General features: G+C 38.4%; 1 protein-coding gene across 1 annotated transcript in view; it reads right to left on the bottom strand.

The window, feature by feature from the left end:
- Positions 1-22,258, bottom strand: part of nek7 (NIMA-related kinase 7) — a 66,802-nt gene that overhangs the window by 43,043 nt on the left and 1,501 nt on the right. The gene's annotated exons all lie outside the window — the stretch shown is intronic.

Consider the following 22,258-nt stretch of genomic DNA (forward strand, 5'->3'; position numbering starts at 1 on the left):
GCACAGATAATGCTGCTTGGCAGTCTTCCAATGAACCCTTCCTGGGAATTACAGGTTACACCAGTTACTGGTTTAAGCAATTCCATTTTATTTTCTCTCTTCCAAGAAAACATAGGTCACTCAGGGGGGAGGCGGTTCAGAATAGGTATATGTCATGGTTCTGTTTAATTGCATGCCTTGGCATGTGGCTTGGAATGCAGCTAATTTCATAAGATGTAGTACATGCTGCATGTCTCATCCTCACAAACAGTGCCATAAGACGAAAAGTTACCTGAATGAATAATTTACAGCTTAAAAAAAAAAATATGATGCAAAATTATATTCACACTTGCAATTAGCGTATGATTCCAGTCTACACTCACTGTTTAAAAATTAACACTGGCTTAATCCAGATTTACCAAGATCCTGTTTAACAGAAACTGTGTGCCATCCACAAACCAATACATGAGGTGAGATATTTGTATGTTTTCAGCATCAAAAAATGTAGCCAAGGACATGTAAGCACAAATTTACTGAGTGCATACCCATGCATCTTCACTCACACCGATTGCTTGTGGATAGAATGGAAATCACTAATGTTTGGGAACTGTTACTACAGATAACAGAAATGCCCAAACTTAAGCTTTATAGTAGATATTTTTAAAAAAGGAGAGATAAGAATGACATCCACAATGTGGGTATTCTGCCAATCCAGATTCTAGGATTTACAACTCAACCACGGTTTTGTCTTCTGAGTGACTTATTCACATAAGTACTGTTTATGTAAGCACACACACACGCACACACACGCACACACGCACACACACACACACACACACACACACACACACACACACACACACACGAAGACATACAAAGAGAAAAGTCCCACACAGTAGAAAAAAAGGACACAGCACACTTCATAGTGGACCATTTGCATGTTTTCCCACTGAAGTGAAAGCAGTCGGTCTCCAGATCTGTTAGTCTGTCATTTGTGTATTGGTAACAGTCTCTTGTCTCTCGTGCATAGAGCCTCCGTGGGCCAATTAAAAATGTCCTACTGTAATGTAAATGAGAATAACACTGAAAAGCAGTCTGTGTGCTCTTTATGACACTAAAGGTTTGTGTGTATATCAATCACTTGATCAAGAGAGCACAGCTATCCAGCCATATATAGCCATACAATTGATCAGTCGATCGATACACAGATAGATGCTTTGGGCAATTTAATATTTTTATAATGTGTGTATGAGCACCTCTGAGCAGCCACATAATTTGTCAATCACAGATTTTTCCTGGGGTCCACTGGTCTTCATGTGAGCTTTGAAGATCACAAAATATTTTAGACAGCATCAATCCTCTTGGAATAACATTGGCTATATTGGGAATGTTATTTTCTGAAGTTTATGAACCTTTATTAATTCAGTTTTTTTTTTAACTCAACATTTTAAAGGCAGAACATTGTTAAATCCCTGATTCTGAGTCATTGACAAACTTGCTGGAGAAAAAATATTTTTGAAAACAAACTTTTATTGGTGGCTTTTATATAGACCTGGTAAGGCTGTTTAAATGTACAACTAGTACCACACTCAGTTAATAAATGTAATTAAATGTTTAACTATTCAACCAACCACCAACATTTCAAGTCAAGAATGTGCAGCATCATTATATTAAGTAGACAGACATACCTGAGATCATTTTAAAAAGCAATGAAACACATCCCCATGAGGAAATTTGGTAAATCTGAAGTGTTTAACCTCCTGAAACTGAGCTCCTGTTTGCAATGCATTTTCAATTTTTCCTAGATATTTGTGATTAGATGGACCTGAAATGTATATATACTAAGCTTCCTCTTTGAACAGGAAGTTGTATTTTGTTACATGGTTGTTGCATACTTTTGTGAGAAAAAAAGATGTCCTCAGATGTGGACACTGGGATTATTTTATAGCATAACACAACAAAAACAATATGACTTAAAGTATAAAATACTATCGAGCACAATCAAGTATAAGGTGCGGCAAAGCCAAAATGTAATGTCCCCATATGTGGACGCAGGGCTTTAGGAGGTTAAAACACAGTGTTGATACATACACGGGAATTTTCTGCTTTATTTAAAACTCCATCTACATGAAAGTGCAAAAAATAATGTTACGCACTACTGAGAGCATGTCAAAGCAACGGGCAGCAACATAACCCTGACATTATTTAAATAATGGCCAATCAGAAGCCTACAAACAAAAACACTTTACATTTGGATGTCAAAAAAGGAGATAACAAGTTTCTGAAAATTTTCACCCTTGAAGGAGTGTTTCCAAAGCTTCGTTTTCAGTGACCTAAAACACTGTGCACAAAAGACATTTACCAAAATACCCATGGGTACACATGGGCAGAGCCTTAGACTGCACCAATACATCAGCCTTACATCCATATGCTGCTCTTTTTGATTGGTATTGGAGTATTGGCCAAAGAAAAAAAAAATGACCAATGTCAGCATCCAATGTTCATCTGTTGTGCCAAATTAATTTTGCACAAGCTAAATGTTAAAAGATAGTGTGATGACTTGCTCAAAGGCTTTTGAACTGTGCATCTATCACCCAAATGATGCTTTTAAATCAGTATCAGTATATCCCCATTAGAAAGAGCTTTTAGCTATTATAATGCACCTGATGATCATAAAATATTACTGGCATTGCAAACACACTGGTCGCGCAAGGATATTTTAATACCAGGTGAAATCTGGGTCTATTAGGTTGACTGAATGGATGACTAGCCTTGTGTCGTGACATTTGGATTTCGTTGTCACGGTGGGCTTACAAGTCATCCACCCAGCTGGCCTTCACGGCTCTTGTTGTGATTCTTTGCACTTCAACCCTGTGTTTTCTTAGATTGAGGCTGGCATCCTTACTTCGCTCCCTAACCATATTGTGTTTCTAACCGCCTAAGTGTCAAAATAACCCCAGGGCATCCGAGGACATCCTTTCGCCTCCTACATCCCATGTTAACGAGATCAATTAAGACTGCCATGTTAGATTAACACACACAAGGAAACAACACAATTAACAAATCTAACTCAATCAGGAGGCGTTAACAACAAGGCAATAAATAAATATCACACTCTTAGGGGTCCCACTCACACACGGTTCATGAAATGTGCAACATTTCAAAAGCAATCCTTGCACCAGAGACTGAGCAAAAACAAAACTCATTTAAAGTTTCATCACGTTATACTTAAATCTCCTAAATCCTTTTCATCACAAACTCCTCTCCACTCTCTCTCTCTTGTTGTCTTTGTAGCCCCAAAAGGTTTCTTATCACAGATAGGAATTTCTGGATGGAACCTCAATGTGCCACTCTTCCTGCATTTCTGTCATGTGGATGAGAAATGGTGGCTGCCTTGCTGGCAATAACTAAAAGCTAAATCCCCTACCTATTCATAGATGCGTGTCAGAGTCAAATTTGGACCTTTGGTGAGAGACAGCTGCAAATACAGAACAGGACAGACACAGGTTGAGAGGGCAGCAGACAGTCATTTTATGCTAAATATGTAGACCCAAAATATCCAAATGGTGTTTGCCTTAAATAAGAATTATACTGTTTGTTTGTTTCTTTCTTAGTTGTTTTTAGCAGGTCTCCAGTTTATTCTTGTTCATTTGGAATTTAAAATAATCATTCTGACTTTCTTCCAATTATTTTTGTTAAAAATGGTGTACCAATGTTCTCACCGTTTCGATTATAGCTAGTCTATGAAATGAAATACAATTGCTGGGCAGAATGTTTTTATGTTTCTCAGAAAGACTGATGGTGTTTTCTGTTGAACAAACTGAAAATAACATCCTCATCCAGACCACCAACCATTCAGTGAAAACAAACACAGTTTTTCTGATTGCGTTCCATCTAATGTGAGACTCCAGCCCAACGTTCTCACAGTGGGCCCAATCACACCTAGGTAATTATATGAAGGAGGAGAAAGGAAAAACAGAGTGAGGCATTGACAGACTTAACAATTTCTAGTGAACAGTTTTATTTGTTCTCACACTTCCAGCACACACCAGATTTGTTAATTTGCTATTTTCTTTTAAATATTTTCACATTATCATGCCCATATCAAATCTGTGTTTTGTTTGGTTTGTTTGTTTTGTTTTGGTGGGGTTTTGGCATTTTTACAGCAAGACACCAATTTTCTGCTTTTACAGTACCATGTAAAAGTCTTGAGACACCCCTCATTTCTTTATATATTGCTTCCAAGGAGCCAGATTTTCTTGTAATTTCTAAAGTGGTCTTGAGCAATAGCCTTCTGAATGTCTTTCAAAGTTTTTTTTTTTTTTAAGACATCGGCTGCTTTTTTAAATAATTTTCACTCATTAGGGGTGGCCTCAGTGAAAGGGTGGCTGTCAAGAAGCCATTCTTAAGGAAGGGAAACTGGGAGAAAAGGCTGAGGTATGCCAGATTAAACAAGAACTAAACTGAAAATCAGTGGCAACAGGTCATATGGAGTGATGAATCAAATTTGAAAGAGAAAGGTACAACAGTGAGTGTCTACAGCTATCTGTAAAACACAGGGGAGGCTCTTTCATAGTTTGGGGCTGCATTTCAGGCAGTAGTGTTGGAGATCTTGTCAAAATTGGAATTATGAATTCAGAAAAATACAGTCAGATTTTGATCCACCATGTAATACCATCTGGAAAGCATCTGATTGGCAACAGCTTCATTTTTCAGTGTAGCAATGATCCCAAACACAGTGCCAGTGCAGGAAAATCCTACCTGGATAGAAGAAGAAAAATAAATAAATAATCACACAATGGCGCATTATCAGTCATGGACTGGCCTCCCCATAGCCCAAAACCAACATTATTGAAGCAGCGTGGGATCATCTTGACAGAGAATGGACCAAAAGGTAGTCAACATCCAAAGAAGAGCTCTGAGTCTCCTTCAAGAAGCCTGGAGAACTATTCCTGAAGTCTATTTAAAGAAATGATGAGAAAGCTGCCTAAGAGAGTTTAGACTATGTTAATAAAATAAAATTAAAAAAAAAGGTGATAATACCAAATATTGATTTTCAAACTCATTAGAACTGTGCAAACTCTGTTTTTGCCTTATATACTGTATTTCCATGTATGTTTGCACTGATTTCAATAAATCGCTGCACCTATTTCCCATTTTTCTAGCAAAATATAAAGAAATGAGGGGTGGCTCAAGACTTTTGCACAGTACTGTACATCTTAATTGAGAGTTAATAGCTGCATTGAAGCAATTACTTTGCTTAATCAACAAGAAAATTATCTACCAGCTCTCCTACAGGAAAGTCATTCTGAATTTCAGGTGATGAACAATGAATCAGGTATTTTAATACTGTCTACTTCTTTGTGAAAGAAGTTTGACACAGAGCCAGCTGTGACCTTCTTAATGAATTATGCAAAATAGTGCTAAAGGAGTCTCTATTTGAACAGCGAACCATGTAAACCATTTACCATTACTACACAGGTTTACAGAGCTGCTCCAGTATTTTAAAAAAGGCCAAGAAAATCCTTCTGTAACATAGCTGACAACAACTTGCCTTACCTTGATATGAAAAAGCACATCTTCATTCAACTGGGGCAAAACTGAGTGTGAGAAGGAAAAATGAATAGGGAAAAGCCAGGTTTGTGCAGAAAAGAGAGGGACAGATGCAAAACTGTGAAAACTGCCAGTAGACAGAAAAAAGAAGCTTGTTAGCCCTGATGTGTTCATGGTCCTGAAAGAGTCGGTGTGTACCACAGACATTGGCACTGGCTTTAGCTCCCCTTTAATCCTCATTTCCTCCCTTCTGCATAAATCATTTAAAACAAGAGAACAGCAAAAACAAAGAGAGCTAAAGGGAGGGAGATGATTATAAAAAGGTGGATCAAGGCAAACTGGGATGGAGGGGGGATGAATAAAAAAATGAAGAGGAAGGGTCCTGAAATTTAGCAGTCTCCAAGAGAAGAGTGCAAAATCAGCTCTCATTCCGAGGACAATAAGTATGAACACAAACTGATGACCCCGGGTTTAAGGAGGAGAGGAAAGCAACTTAGGCAAAAAAAAAAGGGGGGTAAAGAGGAAAAATATAATGTGACATATCCGGACTGAGTGCACGATGTGAAAGAATCAAAGGCACCTTTGAGGAGCCAGAAGACGACAGTGAAAGTGCTGGAAGAGTGGTGTCCATGATTATAAGAAATGGAGAAACCTTTGAGTCTGTGCTCATGAAAGCCCACCCCGGGCCTCTTCTCAAAACCCCTGCTACACTAACAGTGATGACACAGAAAGAGAAGAAGAGGAAGAGAGCCACTAATGATGGAGGGGTCCAGATACTACAGAAGCAGCACACTTTCCAATTCATTTTAATCACTATTCAAAATCATTAGCACAAATGTGCAGACACTCATGTTCATTGGACCATGAGCTGAGAGAGAGACAGAGAGGGGTAGAAGACCAATTATACCTCAGCATGTGAGCCAGGCTTTGAGGTCTTCGAGTAAGACAGTCCAAGACTTGACAGAATAAAAAATGAAGATAGGACATTATATTGTCCTGCAAAAAAAAAAAAAAAAGACAGCGATAAAAGAAAAAACTTTGAAAAAAAAAGCTATGCAAAGCCAGCCAAACAGATTACATGTTCCCTCTATTTAGACTTCAATTTCCTCATATCTGGTGACAAAGTGTAAAGTTAATCAGGGACCAACTATCGGTGAGAAAGTCACAATTTCAAACAGGGGAAAGACCCAAACAACAACAGTGACATCAAAGAGGATGCACTATTCAAGAGCAAGCAGATCACTGCTGGATTACTGGCTGGGTCATTAAGATGGTTTACAGTGTATCTATGCTGAAGGTGGAACATCAAAAAACTCTTTAGGTTTCTCTGTGTGTTTCATGTGAGTTTCAGATGAAGAGTTTATGAGCTGTTGATGAAAACAAAAAACGAATATATATATATATAGCTGTTTCTGCTCTGTACATGTAAAAAATATGTGTGTTTGTGATCTTGTTTCCAACCTACACTCCCTGGTGGAAAGAGCACAGGATAATGATTTTTTTTTTTTTTATAAAGGAAATTAAGACAAAGAACTCTGCAATGGTCCACTGAGACACTCACAAGGACAGTGATTCATAATATGACTTGCTAACTATTTATAGTCATCCTTTACATTTTTCACCTTCAGATTTTTATAGCCTCATGATTATTTCACTGCAGAAGTAAATAGCACAGCACAAATAGCCTGGGCTTCATGTGAGGCCTAAACTGATTTATTTCCCAACAATACAAAAAAAAAAAAAAAGTAGCACAGTGCTCTGCTTTGTATATGTATAATCCACTTACTACAACCTCTACATAACACATCTGCACTTTCATCTGACCTTTCATGACCCAGTAATCCCATTAACAAGGGAATCTCCTCTGTCTTCTTGTTTGTTTGTGTGTCTCCCTGTGAATGCACACCTGTGCATTTGTATACCCCTGTCTCGTTTTTATTTTCCAATATCTGCCACTGTCTAGAGTAAAGATGTTCACCATTGAGAAAAGAGCTCAAGCACAAGCAGGTGTCAGCCACTCTCCTCCTCTTTATCCATCTCCCTTGCTCTTCTCCTCCCCTTCATGCTCCATTGCTCCTGTGTGCTTTGGACACGAGTTGGCACGTGGCTAAAAGCCCAGGCCACCTCTCTGCTCTATTGTCCTACCGACTCTACAGAGGTACTGACGGCTCTCTTGTGGCGAGGGACCCTTTGTTGCCAGTCTGTCACTTCAGCAGGTGCCTTACAGTAAGAGGCAGGAGCCAGCCAGCCATCCAGCCTGTACGGCTTCGTTAGCACAGAGCACTGTTTGATGTGCTCATTTCATCAGCCAGAGACGGCAGCCAAGGAGGATGCTAATAATCACTTGAAAAACAAATACATTCCACTCAAGCTTGTAAAAGATAAACTCCAATTTCAATGATAAAAGAAGAATGACAGACATTCATGGTACCAACAGAAAAAGAAACTGCCAACCACACTACCCCCCCACCCCCCACCCCTTATTCCAAGGTAAAACCAATTCATACTGTCAATCACAGAGAATAAACATGGTATATTGACAAATTGCTGACTGTGTAAAGAAAGGCAAAATCGTGTGGGCAAAGTATGCAAAAACAGAGCTGCATTTAAGACAGCTGTGTGATCCCTCAGAACCAGCTTAGTGTGTCAAGGAGCAGGCTGTGTGAAGGAGAGAACCCCCCAGGCGTTCAACAGAGGGGACCCTGGGGGTTTAGGCTATGCTTGCACACACTCACTACAATCACAGCCCTTCAAAATGCCATACCACCATCACACCTCAGTTAAAATCACTTAGAAACTGAATGCATAATATGTGTAAGAAAATCAAGAGAATTTCATTTAGTTTGGTTTGTCTATCTTTAAGTGATGCCAGAGCTTTTTGGGGTTGTTCCAGGTACTGAATAAACAAGATTTCATAGCTGATTTAGAGTGCATTCCCCCTCATATCAATGCATCAAGAATAGTCTAATTATGGAAATACTTCCAAGTCTAGCTGTAAATAGTTTGAGAATTATAACTATTAGAGTTCCACTTAAAGTTGAGAACATTGTTGTAGTACGGCTGAGTGATATGGACGCAAACAATATATAAGTTTCCAGTATTTTTAGAATGAATGATTAGCTCTTTAAAACAAACAAACAAAAAAAACACAGTCTGATCAATATAAAATGAAATGAAATATTATTTCACAGGTCACACTTAAAAGCAGTTGGTTTCTCAGTCAAAAGCTGCTAAAATTTTTAGGAAACTCAGCTTAAGATGTTTAAATAATAAGTTCCCCAGGTTTAACACTAAGTTTTCTCTCAGTTGAGGGGTAGTTTAGTTTTTATAAGGTGTGGTATGGGGTACTGTGCCACAGTTAACAGTAGCACCCCAAGCAGACAGGAGCACCAATGGGCACCGAAACTATAGCCAGCTATATAGATTTTAGCCAAATAAAAGAAATCAGTATTGGTTTCAGAGTGCACACACTTAGAACATTTTCATCACGTTACCTGCCATTAGACGGCTATTTCAAACAAGGAAGTTAAACCATCTTTTTACCAGTGTTGATGCTGGCCTGACTGGTTATTCTGATACTTTGGATCTGAACTACTGTGTTAAAATTCAAAAGTCTCACAGAGTGAGTGAAAAATTATAATTTTTCAAAAAGAGTCTGGTGGGTGTTACTTTGATGAAATCAACAAACTTCTGTTGACTGCACATGCAGTTTAAACAGTAGGTTAACATGTACCTTCAATAAGCTTGAAGGGAAGGGGGTCAGCAGGGGTGGGGCTGTGCATGCGTCTGAATGCAGGGAGAGCTGCAAATGCAGCTTTGGTGAAAAAGAAAATGCTTTATGCAACACAACATCAAGCTGTATTTACATAAGTGATACGAAATAATTCTAATTTCAATGAATACTATATCAATAAAACTATTTTTGTAAGTTTATATATATAAAATCCAGCCCTACCCTGTAGAAGATCATTAACATAAAAGGTCCAGGCCAGCACACAGGAAAACAACAGAATTACCTGCTTGCTGCAATTAATCCTTTTTATAATCCTAGAGAGCTTTTATTTATATTATTAGAAATGCAAAGAGAATTTTGATCCACTATAAAATGGATGTAAAACATATTTTTAGTTTTTTTGTTTTTGCTTTGTTTTGTTTTTTTAAGAGCACACCCTCGCTTCATTTGTACCAAAATATCCTCACCCAGAGTCGCATAGCACAGTAGGATGAAGATCCCAAGGCTTTAGGCTGCATTAGTCCCTTGTGGCAACAACTCATGGTCTTTCACAATGCAGAACACAGTATTGCGCAGCAGAGCAGAGCTTCCTGCCCTCCAGGACCAACAAGGGCTTTGTTTGTTAGCCATGTCACTGACTGACCACCAAATTAGCTGCATCACCTCTGGCACCAGGATATTGGAAGCGACATTCTGTTCCACGGGGCTGTGGCTCTGTTTGTCTGTGAGACCAGGGGGCTTATATTAAAAAATTAATAAATAAAAAATACAATGGGGGCAAATGAGGGAATTTCACCAAAATAAATAAATAAATAAAATTAAACAAGGGAATACCATGTTGACTTTTTTGCTATATTCTAAATAAGAATTTTAAAGGATAGGATACAATAAACAGCCCCAATTTAGAAAACATTTCAAATCGTCAAATTCATCAGATCATATGCTTGTGAGCTTATCAATTCCTTTTATCAGTGCTGGCATTTTTTCCTGACAGCTGCACTTTGCATTGACAGTCACCATATCAAATTTATGATAATGGAAATTTGCACATCCAAGTCAAATTAAAGCCTTTTTTTCTTATTTTTTCCTTTTATAAAACATTTGAAAACCTGTTTACGCCTAGTTTGTTTGTTTTTTTCCAAACACAAAATTCAGCTGGAATTGATAAAGAATCACCATCAACTGAACTGATAAATATGTTGATTTTAATAAAATATCAATATCCATCCCTATTCGAGTCAAGTTTTCCTCACAGCAACTGCGTTTTCTTCGGCCAAATCTCGTAATCAAGCCAAACAGCAGAAAACAGTAATGTAGTAAAAAGCTTCTTCTAGGCAGCGACAAGTTAAAGAGGAAAATTAATCACATTTTACACTTTTTACTTCCAGCTATTATAAGAAATTACTGAGTCAAAGTGAGTACTTTTTCATACTCCGTTTCACAAAGATGCAGTTGCTTTGTCTTGTTTTATGAATCCAACTCACCCTTTCCTTTCCACTCTAAAAGCCCATAGTCACCCCGTGACCATTTGTGACAGTTTTAGTTCAGTTCACATCTTCATGTGAAATGACATTAAAGATTCAGGGAAATCCACTGTTAAAAAGACAATTTGTTTTTAAAAAGGTTCAGCAGAAGCATGGTATTCCCAAAGTCAGCAAGTAATGGCCCTAAATAATATTTGACGTGACTGAACAGCCCTAGTGACCACATAATGAAATTTTTGGTCTGGCAACGTCTGATTCTAAGATGACAAAGCACCAATCTCTTTTATTTGGAGCTGAGGACTGTCATTGTGTTCCTCATCTTAGAACCAAACATTAGAACAAACATCTGGAGACTGTCGTCCACTTCGCCCATCACATAAAAACCAGCAGTCTCTCTCTTATTCCCTTAATGCAGGCTTTTTCCCTTCTTCTTGGATAGTTTGATGCAGTTACCCTGTGTAAGCAAAGAAGTTTGTCTAAGAGGAAATGACAAGCACAAGATGTCCAAATCATTAGTAATGTGAGAGGAACAGTTCCTAGGCATGTCTCATTACATAGCTGACTGCTAACGTGGGGGCTAAGAGCTCGTGTTTGGGGCTTTCCTGGGCCCAAGCCTTGTTGTTTGCTCTGTTCGGGATGGGGAAAAGGACCACAACCCTTCAGCATCTGTTCTCCACAGTTAGTAATGGAAACATCTAAGACCCTGAACCCAAAACAACCTTTGTTCAATCCTGGCACTCGATGAGGAAAGAAAGAGATACCAAAACACAAGCTATGGTTCACTCAACACATTAATGTCATACACCAAGTCTCATGCAAACGAATGCAGAAAAAAAAATGAATCTAAAGCTGGAAGCTTATACTGAATACACACTAACAGTGGGCCCAAGGGAACACGGCTCCACAGAAATCAAGCTTCGGTCTGGCTGTGGTTCGATTTCAGCCCACTGTGACTTCTGCGGTGGGTTCTGTGCTGCGCACACACAATTTTTAACCAGATCCAGAGCACTGCTCCTCAATCAGAGGTCAAACACTGTTCTGTTGCTTCATGAGTGTGTGAATGTTTTGTTGTACTGCCATGAGGAAGATGCTTTAGGTGGAAACTAACAACACTGAAACCATTTCAGTTGTTTCTAGTAGCACAGCTTATATTGGCTTAGAGTCACATCACACAGAAATGCTTAACATGTAAATACACAAAGTAAAACCAACTTAACAGCTCAAAGAAGGGTTTTTTTTCCCAAGGTTCTGAATACAACAATTGTAAACTTTGTAATGATTTGAAATGCAGTTAGGAAACTAGATTTAACCCTGTTGTACTTCTGTCTTAACACCATGAAAGCAACTTAATACTTTTTAAATGGGTACATCTCAAAATAAAACCTGTTCGCTTTCATTTCTCTTCTTACAACATCTCCATTACATATAAGAATTTTAGGGAAGAGATCTATGTTTTGTCCATTTTTAGAGCAGCAATGCAATGAAGTGAAAATGAGGCTGATAACACCATTTCTCTCATGATGCTGTGAGTAGAGCAAGGCTAAGTCAAAAACCCCTTGTTTTGGAATTTAATTAATATAAATACATAAACCTATGTGCACGTGACCACAACACATGCACAAAAGCATAACTACACATACAAAAATTCAATATTTATTTTTATTCCTAAGGCACTCATCCTTCTTTGCATGAGTGCATTACCCGACACACCAACAGAGCGTCCCTGTATGTGTGCGAGTATGTGTAAGGAGCTGACGATCAGAGAATAACGTTACCCCTAAGGGGTCGCACCTCTCTCCATTCTCGCCCTCCTCCCTTATCCCTCCTCTCTAGTCTGTGCCTGCAGGGATTTCCCTTTTCAGTTCAGGAGAGATGTCAGACCTGTTCCACCATCCCTCACACAGAGGTTGGACTCTGCCCTATATTTACCTAACATCTGTAAAACTCCACAAATCAGCCTCATTTCTAGATATCAGAACCAAGTAGAGCTTAACAGAATGACAGCTGAATCAAAAAGTCCTCAACTCATCTTAATAAAATAAACTCTGAAGAGTTAATAACTGTTGCACACAACATTAATTCAGAGACATGAAGACATTTAATTGTATTTTAAACTTCTCTAAACGGATGCCTATTATATACACCATTTGCCAACAACGTTTCCTGTGGGATTAAATGAGCTTTTGCTGCTGTTGTTTGAGTTATAAAAATTGTAAGGGAATCCATACAACTTGGTTAACTACTTCAAGCAAAACACGCCGTCAAATGCAGCCAGGCTATGAAGGCGAGAAGGAAATGCTAGCAGCCCGCCATGTGTGACCCAAACATAAACAAAGGACTCAAAAGCATCACTTGAGCACTCGCTAGTCGCACTCCATATGACAGGAAAAGCAAACAGTGGATGGAAATTACTGATGTAGGATATAGTGGAAAGGCAGGGCTTTAAGCAGCTGGTTAAAAAGCTTAACCTAAGTTACAACAACAGGTAGAAAATGTTTTTCAATTGTATTATGTGACAATATTGTGCAGGGTCCTGAAGAGTTATAAGGTTATTTTTGTTATTGTTAAACTAAAGTGTTAAACAGTTGCACTTTAATTTAAAATTTCCAGGGAAAGCACAACCTAAGCTACTTTTATGCTTACATTTGACTTATGTCGCATCACTACTGCTGCACTGTAATGGGGCTGTTGCTGCTACTGCTTGCACCATGAGCCAACAGAGTCACACTTCAAATTAGGAGTCTGTCATCTTTGACAGCAGCTCAGTGGAAAAGAAGGATGGAAAATGCCATTCAATATCATCATATCATCACAAATTTCCTTGAAATATCATGATATATTTTTGTGCCTACATCACCCACACCTAATACCCCGATCTAAAACTGAAAGACTTTAGTGACTTTTCTTAAGCGATATTATAATTTAACAACTAACCAGCCACTGTTTATGGTGTATAAATATTTTATCTACATGGATGTGTTGTTGATACATGTACGTAGCATATACTTTTTGTATGGGAGTAAAACTGTCCTTCCATTTACTTTTTACAAGAATAAAATAGATACTTTTTTGATTACTTGATGAAGATCATCGCAGTCCTGCGCAGGCCAATGATTACATGCACAAATGTTACAGAACGGCTGAGGAAAGCCAGTTTATTTCTGATACTTTAAACACTAAAACTATTATCAAATTAACTGTGAGTGTTGAAGTTTCCATTCCTCAAATTGCACAAACACACCTGCAGACACAAAGCTGTAGGTCTTTGGCACACAAAGTGTACACCTGCTATTTTGGTTAACTTGAGCTCCTTTCAAGCATGTATTCTTTTCCATTAATATGACTGCATCTGAAGGTGCAGATGTATAAATGAGCACCCTGGTCACTTTTCTGCAAAAGCAGACCTTCTAGGTTGAGCACATAGACTGTATAGAAAAGATGGGTGTGCCCTCTGTGACATCAACATTGGTACTGTGACTGCTAATACAAGCAAGCTTGATTAGCAAGCTACAACCATAAACTGTGTACATGTAAAGCAGACTCTGAGATGTGGCAAAATCTTTGGTGCTTTCCTATGTAATATATTTGATATTTTACCCCATATCATATAGGCATCCAAGTCAAGTTTATTTATATCAGAACAGAGTTGACAATATTCAGAAAATGAAAATGTCAGTTACCGATATTTGCATAGAAAGACTGAAGCAAGGAGGGAAAAAAAAGTGACAGAAAGAGAGAAAAAGAGAAGCTCCCCAACAGGGGTTGAAAGCAGCTAAATCAGATAGGTCTTTCCTGCCTCTTTCTTTCACACATTAGAATATTAATATTAATGAGACTTCCTGTTTTTCCCACCTGTTTTTTTCTCCCTCAGATGATTTGAACATTAAAAAAACTTAAAAAGCACAAATTCCAGGAGTTGCGTATCACAGTTTGACCTGGAGCCACACAGCAGACACCAACCATGACAGACTTGCTGTTCAAAGCACGCGGGAGCTGCTTTCATCAGGGTATCCTGGTGTTTTTTTTTTTTTTACAGTTTGACACCACCAGCCCATGCCATCTGCCTTTTTCTAAAATCAGAACTTCAAGATGAGCTTCCTGCTTGTGTGTTGTTTTAAGGTGGGCTTCACAACCAAGGCCCAGCGTCACGCAAGCTTTTCCTGCTATGCTGCTTGCTGGCTGCTGTTTACAGCCAAGCCTCACAGTGTGGCACAATGTTAAATATTCACTGTTAAACTGTCAAGCCAGAACTGGTTGGGAACCCAGCCAGGCACTCACAGTTCAACAGCATCGGATTCTCCTTTTCTTCAAACACAACCAAACCAAATCAATCACTTTTTTTGCATCCAAACCAAAACCAGATCAAATTATTTCCCTTCTCCTACCACATGCCCACTTCCTGATAGCCTTAGCCTAGAGGGACCACTTTACTCAGTCTTTTTCCTCCATTTATAAGTAAACACATATTCTTTATCATAAATACTACACAAATATACATTAACACACATATTTTGTACTTGAAAGACCCCATACTCTAGGCCTGAGTAAGCCTCTGCTGTCTCCTGATGTCTGCCATCAGACATCTGTAAAATATTTTATTTGATGCCCCAATACCACACTGGCAAAGGTCTCTCATCCTTGACTTGGCAGGACTTCTGACAGAGCCAGCCGGCAGCGCCATGCAGGCCTAACTCCTGCTGCTACAGCTTCCTGCTGCTCTGAGGGAGTCAGGCTATGAGCCTCCCAGACTGTGGGCCAGGCAGGGCAGGAAGGAGGAGGCTGAGGAGAGGCCCCAGGTAGAAAGGACTCCCAAGAGAGCCAAAAAAAAAAAAAAAAAAAAGAGTGAGAAGACAGAGTTGAGTCCTTTTCAGTAACATTGCCGGATTAATCAGTCTTTTAAAGTGATGACATTCCGATAGAGGTTACTTTTAGAAATGTTTTCCTCATGGCTTCATTCAGACACGCCCATGAATCGGATTTATTTTTTTATTTTTTATTTATTTTTTATTTTTTTTTGGGGGGGGGGGGGGGGGGGGGGGGCATCCATAATACTTGTTGTACTCGTGCCAACCTGCACTGTCAGCATCAACCCTCGTGAAATGTAACCACCGTGCTTTTAAATGTTTAGTTCTCACTGTCATTACCAGCAGGGTTTCTATGTGTGGAGCCACTTTTAGACATGCACTCTTTTCTATTAAACAGATTGCATCTGATCATGTGGGCTTCATGTCTAAATGTGTACCCAAGTCTATTTTCTGTAAACGCTGCAACACAATCTTATTAGGTCAGACCCGGTAACATTTATCTATCACTCTGACAGCATGCCATTACAAAGAGGCATGCAAAAGATTATGCCCTTGTGTCTCTCCTGTATCTTGAGTTACTCAGTGTACTAAAGGACACAGTTGTTTTGAAGCATGCCATAAAAATCCTTTGAAAACAGGAAAAAAAAAAATTTTTTGGCACAAGAAACTCACTTCCCGCCTTTGTCTCATGGTCTCACTCTGCTCAGACTAATCTCACAGAAGCCACAAAGCTGCTTCTTTATGAAAAATATGTTTATATATACATAATAAAAAGGACAAAGGAAAAAGTCTGAACAGGTTATTTGCACATTTTAACACCAACACCGTTTCATAAACATCACCAACAGTACAGCAGATACCTCTGACATGCCATTAGTTACTGAAGCCATACACACACCTCTCCAAACACCTTCCATGTACATTGAGGTTTCCCTTATTTACTCTGCTCTGCAATTTCACATCACATTTAAATTTTACACAATGAAACATTTAAAAACTACAGTTTTACAGTTTTCACATGACTGCAGCATCAGACGGCAGCAAGATCCATCCACATGCTTCTCTAAAGTGCTGTATGCATTTACATATTCAACACAATAGCAGAAACATCATTAATTATCCATTTATCAATTTTCTTAACTGCTTCTCTAATTTAGGGTTGGGATGTGGCATCTATCCCTGCTGACATAGGGTGAGAGGCAGCGTACACCAGTCACCACTAGTCCATCACAAGGCCAACACAAAGAGGCAGACAACTGCTCACACAGCCAATTTATAATCATCAGTTAACCTAACAAGCATGTCTTTGGACTGTGGGAGGAATCACCTGGAGAGAACCCATACATGCACTGGAAGAAAATGCAAACTCCACACAGAAAGGCCCCAGCCAGCCAGCAGATTCAAACCCAGGACCTTCTTGCTCTAAAGCAGCAGTGCTAACCACCACAAGTATTATAGTTTTTCATTTCCCATTGAGTTTTTTTTTTTTAATTCAATTTAGTTTCAATTAGTGTCCAGAGTGGTTTTGCTCATTTCTGTTGAGTTTTTATTGTTCGATGTTTATTTTCAAGGCATTTCCTTTGTTTATGTATTAGTTTTGATCTTTTTAGGTATCATAATATGGGTGGTTATTATCAGGGACAAGATTTAAGAAGATTTAAGAAGCTACAGTACAGTACAAACAACATTTTATTAAGGCAGTTAACTCATCATCATGTAGACATACTAAGTTTCAGTAAACATGGGCACAAAGCCTAATCGCGCTGGTTTTGTTGTCAGTTTTAAGTAAGTTAAAGATTAAAACAAAAAAAAATTTCTTCTATTCTTTATTTTATTTTAGTTAATTTTATAAGGACAAAAGATGATGTTAGATGTTTTTTCAAAAATCTAGTTTTTATTTTTATTTCAGTGAATAAATGTGCTAACTGAAAAAACTAAACTGAAACACCTAGTTTTGCCATACCTACTAGGAGTGCACCAATCAAACTTTTTCTGTTTCCGAAACATATACCCAAAGCTAATATATCTGTATCATATACCTTGATTTTTTTTTTAACCAACCCAATACCAGCATTAACCTAGGCTGCATTCCTCACTGTAACTAGGTGACTATGGGAATTCCTGGAAATCATGTGATAAATGAATAAATAATAAACGTACTGAACTGCCATTAGTAAAATAACTGAAAGGTGGCTGATTGTAAATACTATAAAAATGAAAAGACATGAAACCAACAAGCTCAGATACCAGCAACTTGAAGATTAATAGAAGTCTGAAAGAGGTTTAGGAGTCACAGAGACCAAGGTCAGACAGAGGAAGGAAGACATGGGAATCTACATAAGGAAGGGGAAGGCTGGTGAATAACAAGACAGAACGGTCTGAAATGAGAAACCATAATATGGGACGAATAGAAGAAATTGGTGACACGGAAGTGGAAAGAGGATGAGACAAAGAGGCTTGAGGGCAGCTTTGGCAGCAGGAGTTAAGGGGACCTTTTCACTGACTCCTCTTCCTTCTTCATGCCCTCAGGCACTGACCACAACCTCAAGCCCCAAGCCTAACCAAGAGACCAGGGAGACTGTGGAAGACTGCTGTGAGTCAGGGTACAAACGGGGGTGGGGGTAGGGTCTTCCACATGCAAATGAAGCATAGATGTGAAACACGGATGGATTTTTTTTTTTTAAGCTATGAGCTAAGTGATTTGTGTGTCATTTACCCATAACTAACCATTCCATATCTATATGTTCAATATAGAGATCTAAACATGATAAAGTAAGCTGACATTAAACATTAAGCCAGTTCAAGTTGTAAATAATAAAACTGTTTACTGTCCTACAGAACTTAGCATACAACTCCACTTATTAGAAACACTTTGCATTAGAAGCTGCTTGTGAACCCAGAGTGTGATGAGTCACAGCAATTTCCTTCTCTGAAGATATCATGGTAATGGGGTAGTGTTAGTATTTGAATGGGGCCTTTACTTCCTTTCTTTTGCAGCAGTGAACAAAGTACATAAGCTTTGGATAGCCACTGCACTCAGATACAAGCATATCTACTTTATGGGTGATTACAACAATAAATTTTTTTTTTAAATCTGCCCTGAATTTAATCCTGCAGTTTTATCTGTGACGTCACTAGAAAAAAATGTTAAAGAAGAAGAAAGACTAAAATGTCCCTAGATTTTCACACACACAAAAAAAAGAGGTAGGATAAAACAGAAAATCTGTCAAAACAAAATGTTCTAATACAAATTTCCTCTCTTCGGCACCAAATCCCGTGTGAAACATTAAGGCTTATTTGCGGTGAGGTTGGAACAAATGCCCATAGCACACTCAGCATGCAACACACAAAAAAAATCTTCTTCTCTTTCTGTTCATAAGTGCAAATTCATTCTGCTTTTGTCTCATCTCATGACAAATGCATACTGTCACTGTCACTGATGTGCTGTTTACTGTGGCATATAGCATCTTGTAATTATTCTGTGAAAGTGAATTTGTATCCTGAGGGATTTGTAGTTTTGCGTGTGGATAATCAAAAGCGATAGAGAGGGAGAGGGGACGACTGTAGAGTGATCACCAATAAAAATCAGAAGATGCTGCTTGAGAGCCATCTTTCCAGCACAGTTCACAATATGCCACAGTATGGCTTTGGTAGTTTAGTTTAGATCACAACATACATACATCGACTTAGCTCTTAAAATGCAATAACCTACAGGCTAGACCCTGATCAACAGTGGATTTTACAGGCCTATGCTTACTTTTTTTGGGGGGGTAAAACAATTGAGTAGACAAGCTATGTAAAGACACTATTTCTATCTTGTGTTTTCTGTATTGTGTATATACTGAATAATGTAAAACGTGTGTGTGTGTGTGTGTGCGCGCGTGCATAATAAACTGTGCATAAGCAGTCTACAAATATACCAACTAAACAGTTTTACAAAGGCAGTTGCTGTGAAATACTGATACGACACAGCTCACTTAATTGTTGAAACTGTGCAAAATGAAAACAATAGCGTGTACCTTTAGAGTTAAGCCCCAGCTATCTCTTTCAGCAGCTTTATTAAAAAGCAATTTCAAAATCAAAACTGCTAACTTTGCTGTTCTTCTATTAATACATTAAATTATTCTGTATCCATCTGAGTTTTGTTTAAAGTTCCATCTACTTTACTGTGTGGATTAACTATTATTTTAAAGTAGGTACTGTGTAACCTTCCCAATGTGCACCGGAAAACGGCAGCCAGTGATATATTTATATATTCGTTTTATATAATCACGTCTTTTAGTTGTTCAATTACTTTAATAGGACCATAAAAGCTATTATATAAAAACACTTGTTTCATATGGGATTTCAGAGCCAGAGATAAGACCAAGGTTGTTTAAAAGAAAGAAAAAAAAACAGCAAAGACATGAATAAAACCCTTTTTCTCCAACATTCTTAGCTGTGGAAAAAAAAAAAAAAACAATGATACTCTGTGGTCCTAGCATTAACTGATCCAGGGGCACCGAAAGCATTTCATAAACTTTGAATGAGGTCCTAGGTCAGTAATTTTTGTGTTTGCATATCTTTGTAGTAGGTTTCCCCCAGAGCACTACAGAACCCAATGAGAAAAGGTATCAATGCCACTGTGAAATTGAGAACTTTCACGTGACACAAGGAGCTGGGAGGCATCCACCAAGGATATTTGAATACATGAAACATCAGTGACCCTTGATAAGAAAGAGGGGAGATGGATATGAAAAATATTGACAAGTTGCTTGTTTAAAAGGAGTGTGAAGCTTGCTTACACATCCCACTCTCATTGCCAAAGATCCTATTTTAAACTCTAAGCAAACTGAGGCTGGAAATGAAAGACTCGTATCAGAAACCCTCTTAAAAAAAAAGAAAAGTATTAACCTTGTGTATTCATCTTTCTATATTTTTAACTTTTTTTCATTTCATAATATACAAATAATCTCAAAACCTGAACAACAGAGTCGCCTATACAGTGATCTGCTACTTTTGCCAGCATTTTTTTTCTCCACAGTGCTTGGCCAAGGTCTTTGACATCATGCAAAAGACAGTGTTTAATGTAGCTCAAAATGGCCTCAGGAAGCATCTTCCTTCAAATATGCTCTGCGAAAGAAAAGAAAAGAGCCAACAGTTTTCTGTTCTCTGTGAAAACCCAAAGGCAAGATGACTGTTAAAAGTGGTCAGATGACAAATGTCTCATCTGATCTTTAATCCAGGGTGGGGGGTGGGGGGGCAGCTTCAGGGCTAAAACAGGAAACTCTCACAAGATTGAGCGATTTGGTAAATTCCACTGCGCTAAATCACCGCTGTATGTGCGGCAGATCTCCCCACACCAATGAATGGCATTTCAGGTCTTGCTCTGAATGTCCTGCGACTATCAGAGAATGTATGGGTGGCCATATGTATCTGACCCCAGGCCCTATCAAAGACATGGCAAAGCCTTGCAACCATCTATGTCTGTCCTTTTAAAAGACCAACTTTATTTCTTTAAGTAACGGCATTATCAGTGTCTATTCCAATAACTGGCTTAAATAATTTATAATATGCAGAATTTTCAGCTTCTGATTTCACAAGTTATCATTCAGTCAGACTAAACACAACATAATACTCTTACTACACCCAAATAATAAAACAGGACTAAACAGCTGAGTTTTGCCAAAGCCTGTCAAAAGTAATCCACCTCTCATCAGCTGAAATTCAAAGTGGGATGTTCCTGGCAGAAATCCCTCATCACAGAGACTGATGCAAACATTTGGCAGCCATTTTCTGATCATCCGGTTCATGACACATTCCTTGATAGTCAACTTCACAGAGCCAGCCTGTGTTCATCTCAATCACCTGATGACGCTGGCAGACTCAAGCCTATTGTCTGACGATAATCGGATGTGGCAACAGAGAAGTGAGTAATAATTGGGTCAACAAGGTATGTCAGCTCCCACTAACTCTGGTTTGAATCATCTCTCTGCAGTGTAGCCAAATGTGATAGTACGACGCCTGAAATATTTGGCTGTGATAGGCAGCGACAGCAACATGGCACGGGATACTGCTTTCAACCTACATCTGACCCCAAAATGATTAGGCTTAGCGGAGATGAAACCGCCCACATACCTGTGCAGATAAGTCTGGGTGGTATTTGTCTTGTTTGTTGCGCCTTTGGGTTGTATTTACTCCTTATTTTTTCCCACTTGTTTTTTGTTTTTTTTACTTGTAGCATTATTATTATTATTATTATAATGAGTATTTTTAAAAAGCAAATTAAATATTAAATATAAAAATTGAGAAATTACAAAAGAATTTGCTCAAGTTCCAACACAACTGCGGATGCCATCAGTATGTAAAGGTTTTGCAATAACTATTCTGACTCACAACAAAGGAAGTAAAACAAGAAAGCCTTGACTTCTCGATTTATTTTTCATTTGAATAAATTATTCTAGGTAATGACTAGGAGCTCTCTTCTAAATAAGTTTTTATTGTGTTTACTAGAGTAAATAAAAGACAGCTGGAAGCACGTATGCCTTTTCTAAAAATTACTTAAAGGTTAGGAAACGCATGTTTTTTAATACGTCTTTAAATGTTTTCCTAGATTTAAAAAAATAATGCAGAGGTGGCTTTGTTTTTTGAACCTCCAAACAATAACATATTTACAATTTGTCTGGCAGCTACTTTGGCTTTACTTTAATAACACAGTCCCACAT

The sequence above is a fragment of the Archocentrus centrarchus genome, chromosome 4 (assembly GCF_007364275.1).
Source record: "Archocentrus centrarchus isolate MPI-CPG fArcCen1 chromosome 4, fArcCen1, whole genome shotgun sequence".
Classification (NCBI taxonomy): Eukaryota; Metazoa; Chordata; class Actinopteri; order Cichliformes; family Cichlidae; genus Archocentrus; species Archocentrus centrarchus.